This window comes from Bos mutus, chromosome 20, assembly GCF_027580195.1.
Source record: "Bos mutus isolate GX-2022 chromosome 20, NWIPB_WYAK_1.1, whole genome shotgun sequence".
Lineage (NCBI taxonomy): Eukaryota > Metazoa > Chordata > Mammalia > Artiodactyla > Bovidae > Bos > Bos mutus.
In genome coordinates this window covers 44,841,596-44,859,200 of record NC_091636.1, presented here as the reverse complement: position 1 = coordinate 44,859,200, position 17,605 = coordinate 44,841,596, and positions in this window count along the sequence as shown.

The following is a 17,605-nucleotide window of genomic DNA, read 5'->3' as shown; positions in this document are numbered from 1 at the left end:
GAATACCTTAGAAGAAATGGAGTAGCCATTACAGTCAACCAAAGAGTCTGAAATGCAGTACTTGGGTGCAATCACAAAAACGACAGAATGATCTCTGTTTGTTTCCAAGGCAAACCATTCAATATCACAGTAATTCAAGTCTATGCCCCAACCAGTAACGCTGAAGAAACTGAAGTTGAACAGTTCTATGAAGACCTACAAGACCTTCTTGAACTAACATCCAAAAAAGATGTCCTTTCATTACAGGGGACTGGAATGCATAAGTAGCAAGTCAAGAAACACCTGAAGTAACAGCAAATTTGGCCTTGGAGTACAGAATGAAGCAGGGCAAAGGCTAATAGAGTTCTGCCAAGAGAACGCATTGGTCATAGCAAACACCCTCTTCCAGCAACACAAGGGAAGACTCTACACATGGACATCACCATACTGTTGAATTCGAAATCAGACTGATTATATTCTTTGCAGCCAAAGATGGAGAAGCTCTATACAGTCAGCAAAAACAAGACCAGGAGCTGACTGTGGCTCAGATCATGACATCCTTATTACCAAATTCAGACTAAATTGAAGAAAGTGGAGAAAACCACTAGACCATTCAGGTATGACCTAAATCAAATTCCTCATGACTATACAGTGGAAGTGGGAAACAGATTTAAGGGACTAGATCTGATAGAGTGGCTGATGAACTATGAATGGAGGTTCATGACATTGTACAGGAGATGGGGATCAAGACCATCTCCATGGAAAAGAAATGCAAAAAAGAGAAATGGCTGTCTGAGGAGGCTGTAGAAATAGCTGTGAAAAGAAGGGAAGCAAAAAGCAAAGGAGAAAAGGAAAGGTACACCATTTGAATGCAGAGTTCCAAAGAATAGCAAGAAGAGATAAGAAAGCCTTCCTCAGCAATTAATGAAAAGAAATAGAGGAAAACAATAGAATGGGGAAAATTAGAGATCTCTTCAAGAAAATTAGAGATACCAAGGGAACATTTCATGCAAAGATGGGCTCAATAAAGGACAGAAATGGTATGGATCTAACAGAAGCAGAAGATATTAAGAAGAGGTGGCAAGAATACACAGAAGAACTGTACAAAAAAGATCTTCACGACACAGATAATCACGATGGTGTGATCACTCACCTAGAGCCAGACATCCTGGAATGTGAAGTCAAGTGGGCCTTAGAAAGCATAACTATGAACAAAGCTAGTGGAGGTGATGGAATTCCAGTTGAGCTATTCCAAATCCTGAAAAATGATGCTGTGAAAGTGCTGCACTCAATATGCCAGCAAATCTGGAAAACTCAGCAGTGGCCACAGGACTGGAAAAGGTCAGTTTTCATTCCAATCCCAAAGAAAGGCAATGCCAAAGAATGCTCAAACTACCACACAATTGCACTAATCTCACACGCTAGTAAAGTAATGCTCAAAATTCTCCAATCCAGGCTTCAGCAATCTGTGAACTGTGAACTTCCAGATATTCAAGCTGGTTTTAGAAAAGGCAGAGGAACCAGAAATCAAATTGCCAACATCTGCTGGATCATCGAAAAAGCAAGAGAGTTCCAGAAAAACATCTATTTCTGCTTTATTGACTATGCCAAAGCCTTTGACTGTGCCAAAGCCTTTGACTGTGTGGATCATAATAAACTGTGGGAAATTCTTCAAGAGATGGGAATACCAGCCCACCTGACCTGCCTCTTGAGAAACCTGTATACAGGTCAGGAAGAAACACTTAGAACTGGACAAAGAACAACAGACTGGTTCCAAATAGGAAAAGCAGTACGTCAAGTCTGTATATTGTCACCCTGCTTAGTTAACTTATATGCAGAGTACATCATGAGAAACACTGGGCTGGAGGAAGCACAAGCTGGAATCAAGATTGCCAGGTGAAATACAAATAACCTCAGATATGCAGATGATACCACCCTTATGGCAGAAAGTGAAGAAGAACTAAAGAGCCTCTTGATGAAAGTGAAAGAGGAGAGTGAAAAAGTTGGCTTAAAGTTCAACATTGAGAAAACTAGGATCTTGGCATCTGGTCCCATCACTTCATGGGAATAGATGAGGAAATAGTGGAAACAGTGGCTGACTTTATTTTGTGGGGCTCCAAAGTAACTGCAGATGGTGATTATAGCCATGAAATTAAAAGACTCTTACTCCTTGGAAGGAAAGTTATGACCAACCTAGACAGCATATTGAAAAGCAGAGACATTATTTTGTCAATGAAGGTCCATCTAGTCAAGGCTATTGTTTTTCCAGTGGTCATGTATGGAAGTGAGAGTTGGACTATAAAGAAAGCTGAGTGCCAATGAATTGATGCTTTTGAACTATGGTGTTGGAGAAGACTCTTGAAAGTCCCTTGGACAGCAAGGTAGGCTGTCCCAAAGTCCATCCTAAAGGCGATCAGTCCTGGGTATTCATTGGTAGGACTGATGTTGAGGCTGAAATTCCAATCCTTTTGCCACCTGATGCAAAAAGCTGACTCATTGGGAAAGACCCTGATGCTGGGCAAGATTGAGGGCAGGAGGAGAAGGGGACAACAGAGGATGAGAAGGTTGGATGGCATCACTGACTCAATGGACATGGGTTTGGTTGGACTCTGGTAGTTGGTAATGGACGGGGAGGCCTGGCATGCTGTGGTTGATGGGGTCACAAAAAGTTGGACACGACTGAGCAACTGAGCTGAACTGAACTGCCTGCATTTTTTTCCCTCTTCTCCAAATTGAACTTAAACTGTACATAGGGATCCTTTCTGCTTTATTCCACATGTCTTTTACTATTTATATACTTTCCATTAGTTTGTTTCTTTGCTTCAGTAAGTATATTTTCCATTAACTTGTCTTTCATTTCACAGTACTTCTCTTTGTGTCTAATATATTTTTAAACCAATCCATTAAAGATCTATGGTCTTCCCAGGTGGCACCAGTGGTAAAAAGCCTACCTGCCAATGCAGAAGATATAAGAGACTTGGGTTTTACCCCTCGGTTGGGAAGCTTCCCTGGAGGAGGGCATGGCAACCCACTCCAGTATTCTTGCCTGGAGAATTCCCATGGACAGAGGAGTCTGGAGGGCTACTGTCCACAAAGAGTCTGATGTGACAAGTGGCTTACCATGCATGCATTCAAGTACATTTTCAAACCATGTGGACTAAAATTCCAAGGAGTAGAAACCTCAGTAAGATGATCTACCAATGGAGACCTGTGTTTCCCAATGGGCAAATACTGATTTTTGGCTTCAGTTAAAGGCTGAGGAGACTTGTTTAACCCTGTCTCAATGTTGTTACAGAAGAAGAAGGAGGGTATTATATTAATTTATTTTTTACCAACTCATAAAATTTGCAGAATATATTCATTTAAAGACAAATTTTTCTTAATTAGAAACGGTTTATCAATTGTGGGTGTCAATATTTACTCTTCTCAGTCTTTGTTGGCTGGTAAGTTATTTCTAGCATATTAAAAAGCAGAGACATTACTTTGCCACAAAATACCATCTAGTTAAAGCTATGGTTTTTCCAGTATTCATGTATGGATGTGAAAGTTGGACCATGAAGAAAGCTGAGTGCCAAAGAATTGATGCTTTTGAGCTGTGGTGCTGGAGAAGACTCTTGAGAATCCCTTGGACTGCAAGGAGATCAAACTAGTCAATCCCAAAACTGACTCATTAGAAAATACCCTGATGCTGGGAAAGATTAAAGACAAGAGGAGAATGGGATGACAGAGGATTATATGGTTGGATGGCATCATCAACTAGATGGACATGAGTTTGAGCAAGTTCTGGGAGTTGGTGATGGACAGGGAAGTCTGGCAGGCTGCAGTCCATGAGGTCTCAAAGAGTCAGACACAACTGAGCAACTGAGCAACTGAACTGAACTGAACTGAATATATTATTCATATTAAAGCAAAATTCAATCAAATTTTTTAAAGTTTGCCCTACTTTAATCCTATTTTTCCTTTCGAAGAAAAAAATTATGAGTAAACACTTTAAAATATTATATTTACAGGATGACTTGCTTTCCTGTCATTACTGCACACAGTGAAAAAATATATAAATAAAACTTAAAAATCTTATGTGTGAAAATCCCAAACCTTGAGACACATTGGCAATGCATAAAGTACTTTGGAGTTTAAATACATTAGAACGTTCCATAATCTAACATAAAACCCAGAAACATGGGCAAGAAAATGTTGGTCAGCTTTGACACAAAAACAAGGCAACTCATGCCTTCACAGGTGCTATGTATGTGGCTTGAAATCTGAGGAGATATATCTGTATGATCATGAGTTATGGAGAAATTGTAAGCCTAAATTATAATCCAGCAAGCAATCTAGAATAGCAGCAAAATACCAAAGCTTACTGAAATGAAGGAGCACTATGTCATTTAATATAATGAAGGTATTATATAGTTCATGAATATGTTCTTCATGGACTAGAAAATATATGATACTGGTTGAAAGTGCTAATCTCTCAGTATTTATCTATTATCTAATTAGATGAGTAATATGTTAATGAGTATGAAGGTCAAAGCATCCCTGGTGGCTCAGCGGTAAACGATTCACGTGCAAACAGGAGACCATCTGCAATGCAGGAGGTGCTCCTTTGATCCCTGGGTAGGAAAGATACTTTGGAGAGGAAAATGGCATCCACTCTAGTATTTTGCCTGGGAAATCCCATAGACAGAGGAGCCTGGCTATCTACAGTCCGTGAGGTTGCAAGAGTCAGACATGACTTAGTAACCTAACTACCACCATGAATGTTAAAGTGTAAAAGAGCAACTGAAATCATTCCTTAGGATGTACAATTCTGGGGCAAAGTAACTTCCTAATGTTCTTTCCTAAGGCTATATTTTAATTAATTCTTTGTCTTTCCTGATAGCTTAATATTGAGAAATAACTATGCTATTTTAGAGGTGCTTAACCTCACCTAAAATAAGGATCCCATTTTAATGTAAAATCTTTCACTATATAGTCCTTTTTGTATGCAATTATTGGGGAAATACATAACAACAAAAGATAACCAGCAACTCAGTAAAATTTTTTAAATTATTTTATTTATATTTTTAATTGTAACATGTTATATTGTTTAACATTCAATTAGTTACATATAAGTATGTGTGAAGCAAATTCAGTACAAAAGTCTTGTTTGTATGTATTAACTGAATAAATGAAGTGACCAATAACGTACACTAGTTTTTTACATACAGAATACATTAAATCATAGATTTAGTTCCATAACTTCCTAAATTGTATATATAAATGGCAAGTGTACATGCTGTTTACAACCAAGCTCTAGGAAGACATATCAGACAGGTAGGAAAAACATACTTTAAAAAGATCAGCAGAAAAAATTTTCATAAACGTAACATAAATGTCATTATCAAATGCATACATATACTATGTTAGTATATATACATATATGTGTATATATATGTACAAAAATACTTTATAAATTTATAGAAAATATATTTAAACAAATTATTTGAAAGCAAGGATTCCCAGATGGCTCAGTGGTAAGGAATGCCCCTGCCAATGTGGGAGATATAAGAGACATGGGTTCGATCCCATGTCTGAATCCCAGGATCCCAGGAAGATTCCTGGATCTCGGGAAGATCCCCTGGAGAACAAAATGGCAATCCACTCCTCTGAAAAATCCCATGGACAGAGGAGCCTGGTGGGCTACAGACCACGGGGTCATAAAGAGCACAACACAACTGAGCAACTGAGAACACACAGCATTTGAAAGCAAGGACTGTCTACTTGTTTCGTGGTCTTGCTGTATTTTTTCTTCAGTGGTTCCAGCTTAATCATTTAGTGTAATTAACTAGATATTTATACTGTGGCATTTACATCCTCTTATTTGTCCTCCAATTAAGGAAATAAAGGGATTATGCTGCTGCTGCTGTAGGCTTATTTTGGATTCTTCCCCAAACTTTATGCTGACCAATTTCCATTATCTATTTGGTTATAGCTTTTTTTTATTGTAAAAGGTTTTTCTAATAATTAATCATCATATGTGCTTCTTTGTAGCATAGAAGATGTATGCATTAGCTGCAGTCTGTTTATTTTGCTTCACAGTCAACAGTTACAATGCCAAAGTAAGTTAAACTAAATTATATTTTTACAGTATTTAGAGATAAAAATTGATGATAATTGCTGAAATTCCAGAACAGTCATATTGGAAAAACAAATAACACATGAATAAGACTCATTCATCATATAAAATTATTGATGAAGAATTAATGATGAAAATTAAGCAGGATTTTCATCTATCTATATTATTTCCACTTGAGTTATATATGCCAGTGAAAAATAAACTCTTAAAGTTTAAATTTCCTTTGTATAACTTTTATATTCTGAGTTTTCATTGCCATTTTAAATTAAAATTATAAATTTCTTAGTATCGTATGAGGTATTCATATGAGTTCTTTCAACCATGACTCTCCTACAAATTCCTGGCACACAGTGATGTCTCAATGAATATTTTTCAAAGAATAAATGGATGAGTGAATGAATGTTTTTCTTTCTGCTATGAACTATTAATATTTAAACTTGTTCTATTATTGACAAATTCATGTTATATGTAATGCTTTTAAAAAAGAAAATAAAATAACTGGAGGCCATTAGTACAAAGTATAGTGTATGTTAGAGTTTAGTATTACATTATATATATAGTTTAATGTATTGTACTATAGTATCAACTATAGTATATATTATAGTATAGTATATTTAAGAAAGTATCTTTTAGCAAATTCAACATTTCTTTTATGCCCCAGTCTCCAAGACACATAGAAATAGGACTAGCCTGATTTAAAGTTATTGACCATCTCTTTCTCTTTGGTGATCTAGCCAACTTTAAAAGACTTTGATCCTAAATGATTCAACATATCTTGTTAGTACTTGATTGATGAGAATAAATGCACATCTCAGAGATTGTAGATTTCTTTCCAGACCACCACAATAAATATAACACAATAAATTTGAGTCACAGAATTTTTGGTGGTTCCCAGTACATGTGAAAGTTAAGTTTGCATTCTACCATAGTTACTGATCACAGATACCATAAGAGATAGCATCATAATGAAAATGTCTGAAGTATTGTGAGAATTAACAAAATGTGACACAGAGACACAAGTGAGTAAAATCTGTTGGAAAAATAGTCTTGCTCTATGTAGCTTTGCCAGAAACATTTGATTTGTAAAAAATGTGATATCTATAAAGCACAATAAAGCAAAGTGCAATAAAACAAGATATACCTGCGTTTTAATGTGGTGATTAACTTTTTTTAATTTGAAATTTACCTTTTTTAATGAGTGATGGATGATATTAGTCATTCATATTAGTTAGCTTTTGTTTTCTTTTAAGATCTATGAGTCGTTATCAGTTTTTGCCCATAAACAGTGTCAGATGGTTAGACAGATCATTCAACCTGGGAAATACATGTACTAGGAGGTGAATTGTATTGAAGAATGCATTTATTATCTACAGTTCGTGCTGACTTAGTGGTAAATTTATCTCACAGTTGGATACACAAAATTAAGTTATTTAATGGGTTTGTAGTTCAGTTGATTGAGGTCTGCAGGTCTCTGCACTTTGGAAGCCATTTTATTCTTTCTATAATTGTCAGTCACTGTCATTTCCACTTGGTTGCTGTTCTGTGACTAGTCAGAATATAAGGTAATGGTATCACAGCAATGATAAGGTGGTATTTAAAGTTATCTTTACACATATGCACATGCATGTACGTAATAAAGAAGTCCCTTCAGATTATTTTAAGTCAATATTTTTTTTCATCATAGATTTGAGATGTGTCTGCTTATACTAAATATACAACTTCACATTGCCTTCTATTTAATGCCCAAAGTTGAACATCCCAGATGCAAAAAAATCATAATAGAGACTAATTTCAATGGTATCAGAATTTCAATGTAGAAATCAAAAGATTGCAACAGTGAAGTTAACTCTAGCAAGAAAATCTGTTTGCTACTTTTATGTATTGAGTCATCTTAAAGCTGTTATGGTCATTTTTAAAAAAATCACATTTACTTTCCATTCTTCAAAAATGCACCTGCATTTTTTTTTTTTTTTTTTGACAAACCACATCATTCGGGAAAGAAATCAAATCTAAGGAAAGCAAATTTGACTCAAAATGATTTAGTGTTAATAGTTCAGTGCTGTTAGGAGTTTGCAAGAATGCAAGGATTTGTTCTTCATTTTTCAGTGCCAGCAGTTTTGTGATTCAAAAATCACAAACACAGCATTTTTTTTTTGCACTGACTCTATGAGGACATTAGCAAGTTTCAAATAAATAGCAGTACTACATTCCAAAGGAGTTCTGAAAAGCAAGCGGAATTCCAGATGGAACTCTCAAGCTGGACGCTGAAATGACATTTTAACAAACACCGTGGAAGTGAAGTGAGAAAACTTACCAACTATCAGTTACGCTCAAGAGCATCTTCGTGGGAAAAGCCTGAGTTAAAAATGAATGTATATTCATATTTATGATAAGTATTCATGTATATTTACATATAAAACCATATATATATGAATAGAACAATGCTTCTTTTAATGTTTTTGAGTTCTTTTTTTCTCATTTTAATATAAATGTATTTATTTTAATTGGAAGCTAATTACTTTACAATATTGTATTGGTTTTGCCATATATCAACATGAATCCACCATGGGTGTACACGTGTTCCCCACCCTGAACCCCTCTCCCACCTCCCTCCCCATACCATCCCTCTGGATCATCCCAGTGCACCAGCCCCAAGCTTCCTGTATCATGTATCAAACCTGGATTGGCGGTTCATTTCATATATGATATTATATATGTTTCAATGCCATTCTCCCAAATCATCCGACCCTCACCCTCTCCCACAGAGTCCAAAAGACTGTTCTATACATCTGTGTCTCTTTTGCTGTCTCGTATACAGGGTTATTGTTACCATCTTTCTAAATTCCATATATATGTGTTAGTATACTGTATTGGTGTTTTTCTTTCTGGCTTACTTCACTTTGTATAATAGGCTCCAGTTTCACCCACCTCATTAGAACTGATTCAAATGTATTCTTTCTAATGGCTGAGTAATACTCCATTGTGTATATGTACCACTGCTTTCTTATCCATTGGTCTGCTGACGGACATCTAGGTTGCTTCCATGTCCAGGCTATTATAAACAGGGCTGCAATGAACATTGGGTACACTTGTCTCTTTCAATTCTGTTTTCTTCAGTGTGTATGCCCAGCAGTGGGATTTCTGGGTCGTATGGAAGATCTATTTCCAGTTTTTTAAACAATCTCCACACTGTTCTCCATAGTGGCTGTACTAGTTTGCATTCCCACCAAAAGTGTAAAAGGTCTCCCTTTTCTCCACACCCTCTCCAGCATTCATTGCCTGTAGACTTTTGGATAGCAGCCATTCTGATTGGCCTGAAATGGTACCTCATTGTGATTTTGATTTGCATTTCTCTGATAATGAGTGAAGTTGAGCATCTTTTCATGTGTTTGCTAGCCATCTTTATGTCTTCTTTATAGAAATGTCTGTTTAGGTCTTTGGCCCATTTTTTGATTGGGTTGTTTATTTTTCTGGAATTGAGCTGCAGGATTTGCTTGTATGTTTTTGAGATTAATTCTTTGTCAGTTTCTTCATTTGCTATTTTCTCCCATTCTGAAGGTTGTGTCTTCACCTTGCTTATAGTTTCCTTTGTTGTGCAGAAGCTTTTAATTTTAATTAGGTCCCATTTGTTCACTTTTGTTTTTATTTCCAATATTCTGGGAGGTGGGTCATAGAGGATCCTGCTGTGATTTATGTCCGAGAGTGTTTTGCCTATGTTCTCCTCTGGGAGTTTTATCACCCCACTCCAGTACTCTTGCCTGGAAAATTCCATGGATGGAGGAGCCTGGTAGGCTGCAGTCCATGGGGTCGCGAAGAATCGGACATGACTGAGCGACTTCACTTTCACTTTTCACTTTCATGCATTGAAGAAGGAAATGGCAATCCACTCCAGTGTTCTTGCCTGGAGAATCCCAGGGACGGGGGAGCCTGGTGGGCTGCCATCTATGGGGTCGCACAGAGTCGGACATGACTGAAGCGACTTAGCAGCAGCAGCAGCAGCAGGAGTTTTATAGTTTTTAGTCTTACGTTTAGATATTTAATCATTTTGAGTTTATTTTTGTGTATGGTGTTAGAAAGTGTTTCAGTTTCATTCTTTTACAAGTGGTTGACCAGTTTTCCCAGCACCACTTGTTAAAGAGATTGTCTTTAATCAATTATATATTCTTGCTTCCTTTGTCAAAGATAAGGTATCCAGAGGTGAATGGATTTATCTCTAGGCTTTCTATTTTGTTCCCTTGATCTATATTTCTGTCTTTGTGCCAGTACCATACTGTCTTGATGACTGTGGCTTTGTAGTAGAGCCTGAAGTCAGGCAGGTTGATTCCTCTAGTTCCATGAGATGAGGTGGAATCAAAAGAGGAGAGAGCAAGCTAGCCAGTAATCACTTCCTTATGTGCGCTCCACAGTCTGGACCGCTCAGAGATGTTCACGGAGTTATACAGAGAAGAGAAGAGGGAGGAAGAAGACAGGGGTGGCCAGGAGGATAAAGGGGGAATTAAAAGGAGAGAGACAGATCCAGCCAGTGATCAGTCCCCCAAGTGTTTTCCATCATCTGGAAGATACAAAGAGATTCACAGAGTTGGGTAGAGAAGAGAAGGAGGAGGGAGGAGATAAGGACAACCTGGTGGAGAAAAAGGAGAGTCCAAAGGGGGAGAGAGCAGTCAAGCCAGTAATCTCGTTCCCAAGTAAAAATGGGTACTGAAGATTGGGTTCTTAAAAGTACAAAATTGATAACAAATACCAAAAAGCAAAGATTAAAAATCTAGAATTTAAAAAAAATACAATATTAAATTAAAAAGTCACAAAAATTTTATATATATATATATATATATATATATATATGAAGTTTGCTTTAAAATATAGGGTCTCTTTTTTTTTTTGCAACATAATAGTAGGTTATAAAAATGAAAATTAAAGGAGTAATAGAGGACTTAAAAATAAAAAGAAAATTTAAAAAAAAGAATGATAGTAGAAGTAGTAAAAATATATCTAGGACTTTCTCTGGTGGTCTTGTGGGCAGTGTGGGGTCAGTTCATTTTTGGATAGTTCCTTGATCCAGCTTATATTTCTCAAGATCTATAGGCCCCTTCCTATGTAGTCAGTACTAACTACAGGGTTTTAATCTATTGCACCTGTCACTTCCAAGGAAGTTCCCTCTGTTTTAGCTGCTTCTGTTTGCTGGTTTCTACAGTGTCTAATTTCCGCCCTGACACAAGGGGGTGGTGGTGGACACTTTTTTTTTTTTTTTCTAATTTTATTTTATTTTTAAACTTTACATAATTGTATTAGTTTTGCCAAATATCAAAATGAATCCGCCACAGGTATACATGTGTTCCCCATCCCGAACCCTCCTCCCTCCTCCCTCCCCATACCATCCCTCTGGGCCGTCCCAGTGCACCAGCCCCAAGCATCCAGCATTGTGCATCGAACCTGGACTGGCAACTCGTTTCCTACATGATATTTTACATGTTTCATTGCCATTCTCCCAAATCTTCCCACCCTCTCCCTCTCCCACAGAGTCCATAAGACTGTTCTATACATCAGTGTCTCTTTTGCTGTCTCGTACACAGGGTTATTGTTACCATCTTTCTAAATTCCATATATATGCATTAGTATACTGTATTTATGTTTTTCCTTCTGGCTTACTTCACTCTGTATAATAGGCTCCAGTTTCATCCACCTCATTAGAACTGATTCAAATGTATTCTTTTTAATGGCTGAGTAATACTCCATTGTGTATATGTACCACTGCTTTCTTATCCATTCATCTGCTGATGGACATCTAGGTTGCTTCCATGTCCTGGCTATTATAAACAGTGCTGCGATGAACATTGGGGTACACGTGTCTCTTTCCCTTCTGGTTTCCTCAGTGTGTATGCCCAGCAGTGGGATTGCTGGATCATAAGGCAGTTCTATTTCCAGTTTTTTAAGGAATCTCCACAATGTTCTCCATAGTGGCTGTACTAGTTTGCATTCCCACCAACAGTGTAAGAGGGTTCCCTTTTCTCCACACCCTCTCCAGCATTTATTACTTGTAGACTTTTGGATCGCAGCCATTCTGACTGGTGTGAAATGGTACCTCATAGTGGTTTTGATTTGCATTTCTCTGATAATGAGTGATGTTGAGCATCTTTTCATGTGTTTGTTAGCCATCTGTATGTCTTCTTTGGAGAAATGTCTTTTTAGTTCTTTGGCCCATTTTTTGATTGGGTCATTTATTTTTCTGGAGTTGAGCTGGAGGAGTTGCTTGTATATTTTTGAGATTAGTTGTTTGTCAGTTGCTTCATTTGCTATTATTTTCTCCCATTCTGAAGGCTGTCTTTTCACCTTGCTAATAGTTTCCTTTGATGTGCAGAAGCTTTTAAGGTTAATTAGGTCCCATTTGTTTATTTTTGCTTTTATTTCCAATATTCTGGGAGGTGGGTCATAGAGGATCCTGCTGTGATGTATGTCGGAGAGTGTTTTGCCTATGTTCTCCTCTAGGAGTTTTATAGTTTCTGGTCTTACGTTTAGATCTTTAATCCATTTTGAGTTTATTTTTGTGTATGGTGTTAGAAAGTGGTCTAGTTTCATTCTTTTACAAGTGGTTGACCAGATTCCCCAGCACCACTTGTTAAAGAGATTGTCTTTAATCCATTGTATATTCTTGCCTCCTTTGTCAAAGATAAGGTGTCCATATGTGCGTGGATTTATCTCTGGGCTTTCTATTTTATTCCATTGATCAATATTTCTGTCTTTGTGCCAGTACCGTACTGTCTTGATAACTGTGGCTTTGTAGTAGAGCCTGAAGTCAGGTAGGTTGATTCCTCCAGTTCCATTCTTCTTTCTCAAGATCGCTTTGGCTATTCGAGGTTTTTTGTATTTCCATACAAATTGTGAAATTATTTGTTCTAGCTCTGTGAAGAATACTGTTGGTGGACACTTTTTTAGGCTGACTTGTTCAGTCATGCTGTGGGGAGGGAGGGATGCTGCAAACAAATAACACTGGCATGTGCTCGCAGTGTCTCAGCCACACTGGGTTTGCCCCCACTCAGGGCATGTGTGCTTTCCCTGTCTACACTGCTTAGGCTCTAGGTTCCTCTGCTGGGAGCTGTCTGAGGCTGGCCCTGGGTTGTATGCACTTCCCAGGTCTAAGCCACTCAGGTACAGGTACTCGGGTAGTCTTCTGAGGTGCAGAATTGGTTGGGCCTGCATTTTGTGCCCTTCCCAATTCCGAGCAGCTCAGGTGACCAGGTGTTTGGCGATCATGGTCGCTGTGACTTATCACCTCCCCCATTCCCCGATGGGTTTTCTGAGTGTACAACTAGCGCACCTTCTCTGGTAGATGTTGACCATCAAGAATCCCAAGAAGTCTTAGTTAGCAACGAAGCGTGCTTGCAGTTTGGTAAATATTGCCTCTCTGGGGCCGCAGTTACTACCTTCCGGCTCTGGCTGCCCTCGCCTGCCTGTCACCGGAGGGGGATGGGCCCGTCTGCAGCTGGCTAGCTTTACTCAGTCCTTTGTTCTGTGAGCGGGCCTGGTGGTGTCTTAGGTTAGGGCTTTTCACGTGGTAGCTATCCCACAGTCCGGTTTGCTAGCCCAAGTTAGTTCCCTCATATTTCCCTCAGGGCATTCAGGCCCAGTCCTTACTCTAAGCAATCCAGCCCGCGCCTCCCTGCTCAGCCCCTGCTTGCTAGTGGCAGATGTAAAAGCACTGCTTCTCCTCTGGGGGACTTACTGTTGGGCAGGTAACCTATGGGTTTTAATTGTTTATTTATTTTTCCTCCCGGTTACATTGCCTTCCATGGTTCCAAGGCTCGCCACAGACTCAGCAGTGAGAGTGTTTCCTGTTGTTTGGAAACTTCTCTCTTTTTTAAGACTCCCTTCCCAGTATGGAGCTACATCTCTTTCTCTTTTGTCTCTCTTTTTATGTTTTATATTTTTTCCTACCTCCTTTCGAAGACAATGGGCTGCTTTTCTGGGTGCCTGATGTCCTCTGCCAGCATTCAGAGGTTGTTTTGTGGAATTTACTCAGCGTTCAAGTGTTCTTTTGATGAATTTGTGGGGGAGAAAGTGGTCTCCTCATCCTATTCCTCCACCATCTTAGGACCGCCCCCTGTTTTAGAGTTCTAAGTTGCTATTACATAATTGCTTATAATTCTGTTTTCATGAAGATATTTATGTTACAGCCATATTGAACAAACAGGTGTCCTAAATATATTTCCCACACAGAATTATGCAAATTATCTCTCAAAATTTAAAATATGTTTATTATATATATATCATATATATATATGTATCATATATATATATGATATGAACTGATATATATATATCAGTTCAATTCAGTCACTTAGTTCTGTCCAACTCTGCAATGCCATGGATGGCAAAAATATTAGCTCATCAAAGAATATAGAATTAATATCTTCAGTATGGAAATTCACTAAGGATTCACTATATTATGTGAAAAATTCCCATATCCTTTTTGAAGTCTATTTTCACATATTTAAAATGTAGTTATCAAATAACTTCTACAATAAGAGGAAATCACTGCAGATAGCATTAGGTAATCATTATCATTTTTTTGTGAGGTGTATGTGTCAATAGGCCTAGATAAATTCTTCAGAGAAACTGTTAAGACAAACATTGAATGAGATGTTAATATTTTTGAATTTTTTTTTTTACTTTTGACCAATTCTGTAGTTTAGTGATAGAGAACCCATGACAAATAAAGCCAGCAACATGAAATAAAACAAAACATATATTTGTGTCATTATTCCACAGGAAAATAATCTACTACCCTGGATGATGCCATTATCTTCATTACCTCCACCATAGTTTGGTCTCAGGTCAACAACAGGGAGGGAACACAACAGCCCTGACCATCAACAGAAAATTGGATTAAAGATTTACTGAGCATGGCCCTGCCCATCAGAACAAAACCCAGTTTCCCCCGCAGTAAGAAGGATCAAAGACCAGATAAAAAGTCATGCTACGGCTTACAACATATTTCTTTCAGTATGGCTCTGCACACCTTCAAAAATTCACATCTAAAGTAGTTTTAACATTGTACAGATGTTGGCATTAAGAAGTTTTATGTTGCCTGTTTATTTAATCACTACTTATATATTCAGTGGTGGAAAACTGGAATGTTTAAATGTGTTAGCAATGACTTATGTGTGATGTTGTCACATTATCTTGTTATTTAGCTGAAAATCCACATAAATCAATTCTTCTGAGCTTCTGTGCACTTTATTTTCTATTTATAGTGTTTGGTATATCAGTTACTTTCATATGAGCCATGTCCATTTATTTTTCATCCACACCCATGCAGAAGTCATAGTTTTTAAGACACTAATTCTATTTCTTTAGCATGTAAAATAGAATTCAGAAAGCAATTTTAATGTTAAATTTAAAGTAGAGAATATTAAAAAAAAAAAAAGTATCTTGTACACAGGATAGAAAGTAGTCAACCCACAAAACTTCTTATTGTGAGCATTAAAATACTTCAGAAAAATCTTCACAGTTGTTTCACAATTAGAGTCTAAGAACTATGTTTTAATGAAGAAAATATGTGAAAAATATATATTCATAAAATAAAAATTGCATTTGGCTATCAAACTTCAAATTAATTATTAATTATTCCTACTTTAATTACCAAAATTATTTCTGGCTTTAAAATAATTTTTATATCTTCAGATATCTATTCAATGCTCAGTGGAATAGAAGAAATATTGGCCTAGGAGTCAAAAGATCTGAGCTAGTGCCCTAATCACATTTCACTAAATATTAATAATAACTAACTTGAGGCATTCCAACATTTCTTTTCCAAATTTCAACAAATTGGAAAAGGCCATTTCTGACCTCCTTTCAACTCTGATTCCTTGGCACATTAGGAAACTTCTGGTGGTTTCTTTTTCTGAAGTTCCTGGCCACATATATTTTGATGTTATTTTTAAGTTGTACTCCATTTGTAATGACACATTTTCTATTCATCTATTAATATATATATTTGATGAGTTTATGTAACTGATGCATGTTATACATCATACTGTACATAATGTAGAAAAGTACCTAAATTACACATGAAAAGAAAAGGTTGCAATTAAAATGGGTGAGAAAGACATGGGTCTTGATCTCTTCTAACTCTCCTCTGTGTCTACTGTTGCCAATATTAATCTAACTTAGTTTCACCTACATCTTCAAATACCATCTGCATTCTGATGATTTTCTTAAATTTATATCATAAATATTTCTTTGCTCTCCATTCTATAATTTTATTTTACTTTTTATTTTTGAAGTATAATTGATTTAAAGAATTTTGTTGTTTTCTGTTAAATCTCAAAATGAATCAGCAATCAGTTCAGTTCAGTTGCTCAGTCGTGTCCGACTCTTTGCCACCCCATGAATCACAGCATGCCAGGCCTCCCTGTCCATCACCAACTCCAGGAGTTCACCCAGACTCACGTCCATTGAGGCAGTGATGCCATCCAGCCATCTCATCCTCTGTCGTCCCCTTCTCCTCCTGCCCCCAATCCCTCCCAGCATCAGAGTCTTTTCCAATGAGTCAACTCTTCACATGAGGTGGCCAAAGTACTGGAGTTTCAGTTTTAGCATCATTATTTCCAAAGAAATCCCAGGGCTGATCTCCTTCAGAATGGACTGGTTAGATCTCCTTGCAGTCCAAGGGACTCTCAAGAGTCTTCTCCAACACCACAATTCAAAAGCATCAATTCTTCGGCGCTCAGCCTTCTTCACAGTCCAACTCTCGCATCCATACATGACCACAGGAAAAACCATAGCCTTGACTAGAGGGACCTTTGTTGGCAAAGTGATGTCTCTGCTTTTGAATATGCTATCTAGGTTGGTCATAACTTTCCTTCCAAGGAGTAAGTGTCTTTAATTTCATGGCTGCAGTCACCATCTGCAGCGATTTTGGAGCCCAAAAAATAAAGTCTGACAGTTTCCACTGTTTCCCCATCTATTTCCCATGAAGTGATGGGACCAGTTGCCATGATCTTCGTTTTCTGAATGTTGAGCTTTAAGCCAACTTTTCCACTCTCTACTTTCACTTTCATGAAGAGGCTTTTTAGTTCCTCTTCACTTTCTGCCATAAAAGTGGTGTTATCTGCATATCTGAGGTTATTGATATTTCTCCCAGCAATCTTGATTCCAGCTTCTGCTTCTTCCAGCCCAGTGTTTCTCATGATGTACTCTGTATATAAGTTAAAAATATAGGGTTACAATATATAGCCTTGACGTACTCCTTTTCCTATTTGGAACGAATCTGTTGTTCCATGTCCAGTTCTAACTGTTGCTTCCTGACTTGCATACAGATTTCTCAAGAGGCAGGTCAGGTGGTCTGCTATTCCCACCTCTTTCAGAATTTTCCACAGTTTATTGTGATCCACACAGTCAAAGGCTTTGACATAGTCAATAAAGCAGAAATAGATGTTTTTCTGGACTCTCTTGCTTTTTTCATGATCCAGCAGATGGTGGCAATTTGATCTCTGGTTCCTCTGCCTTTTC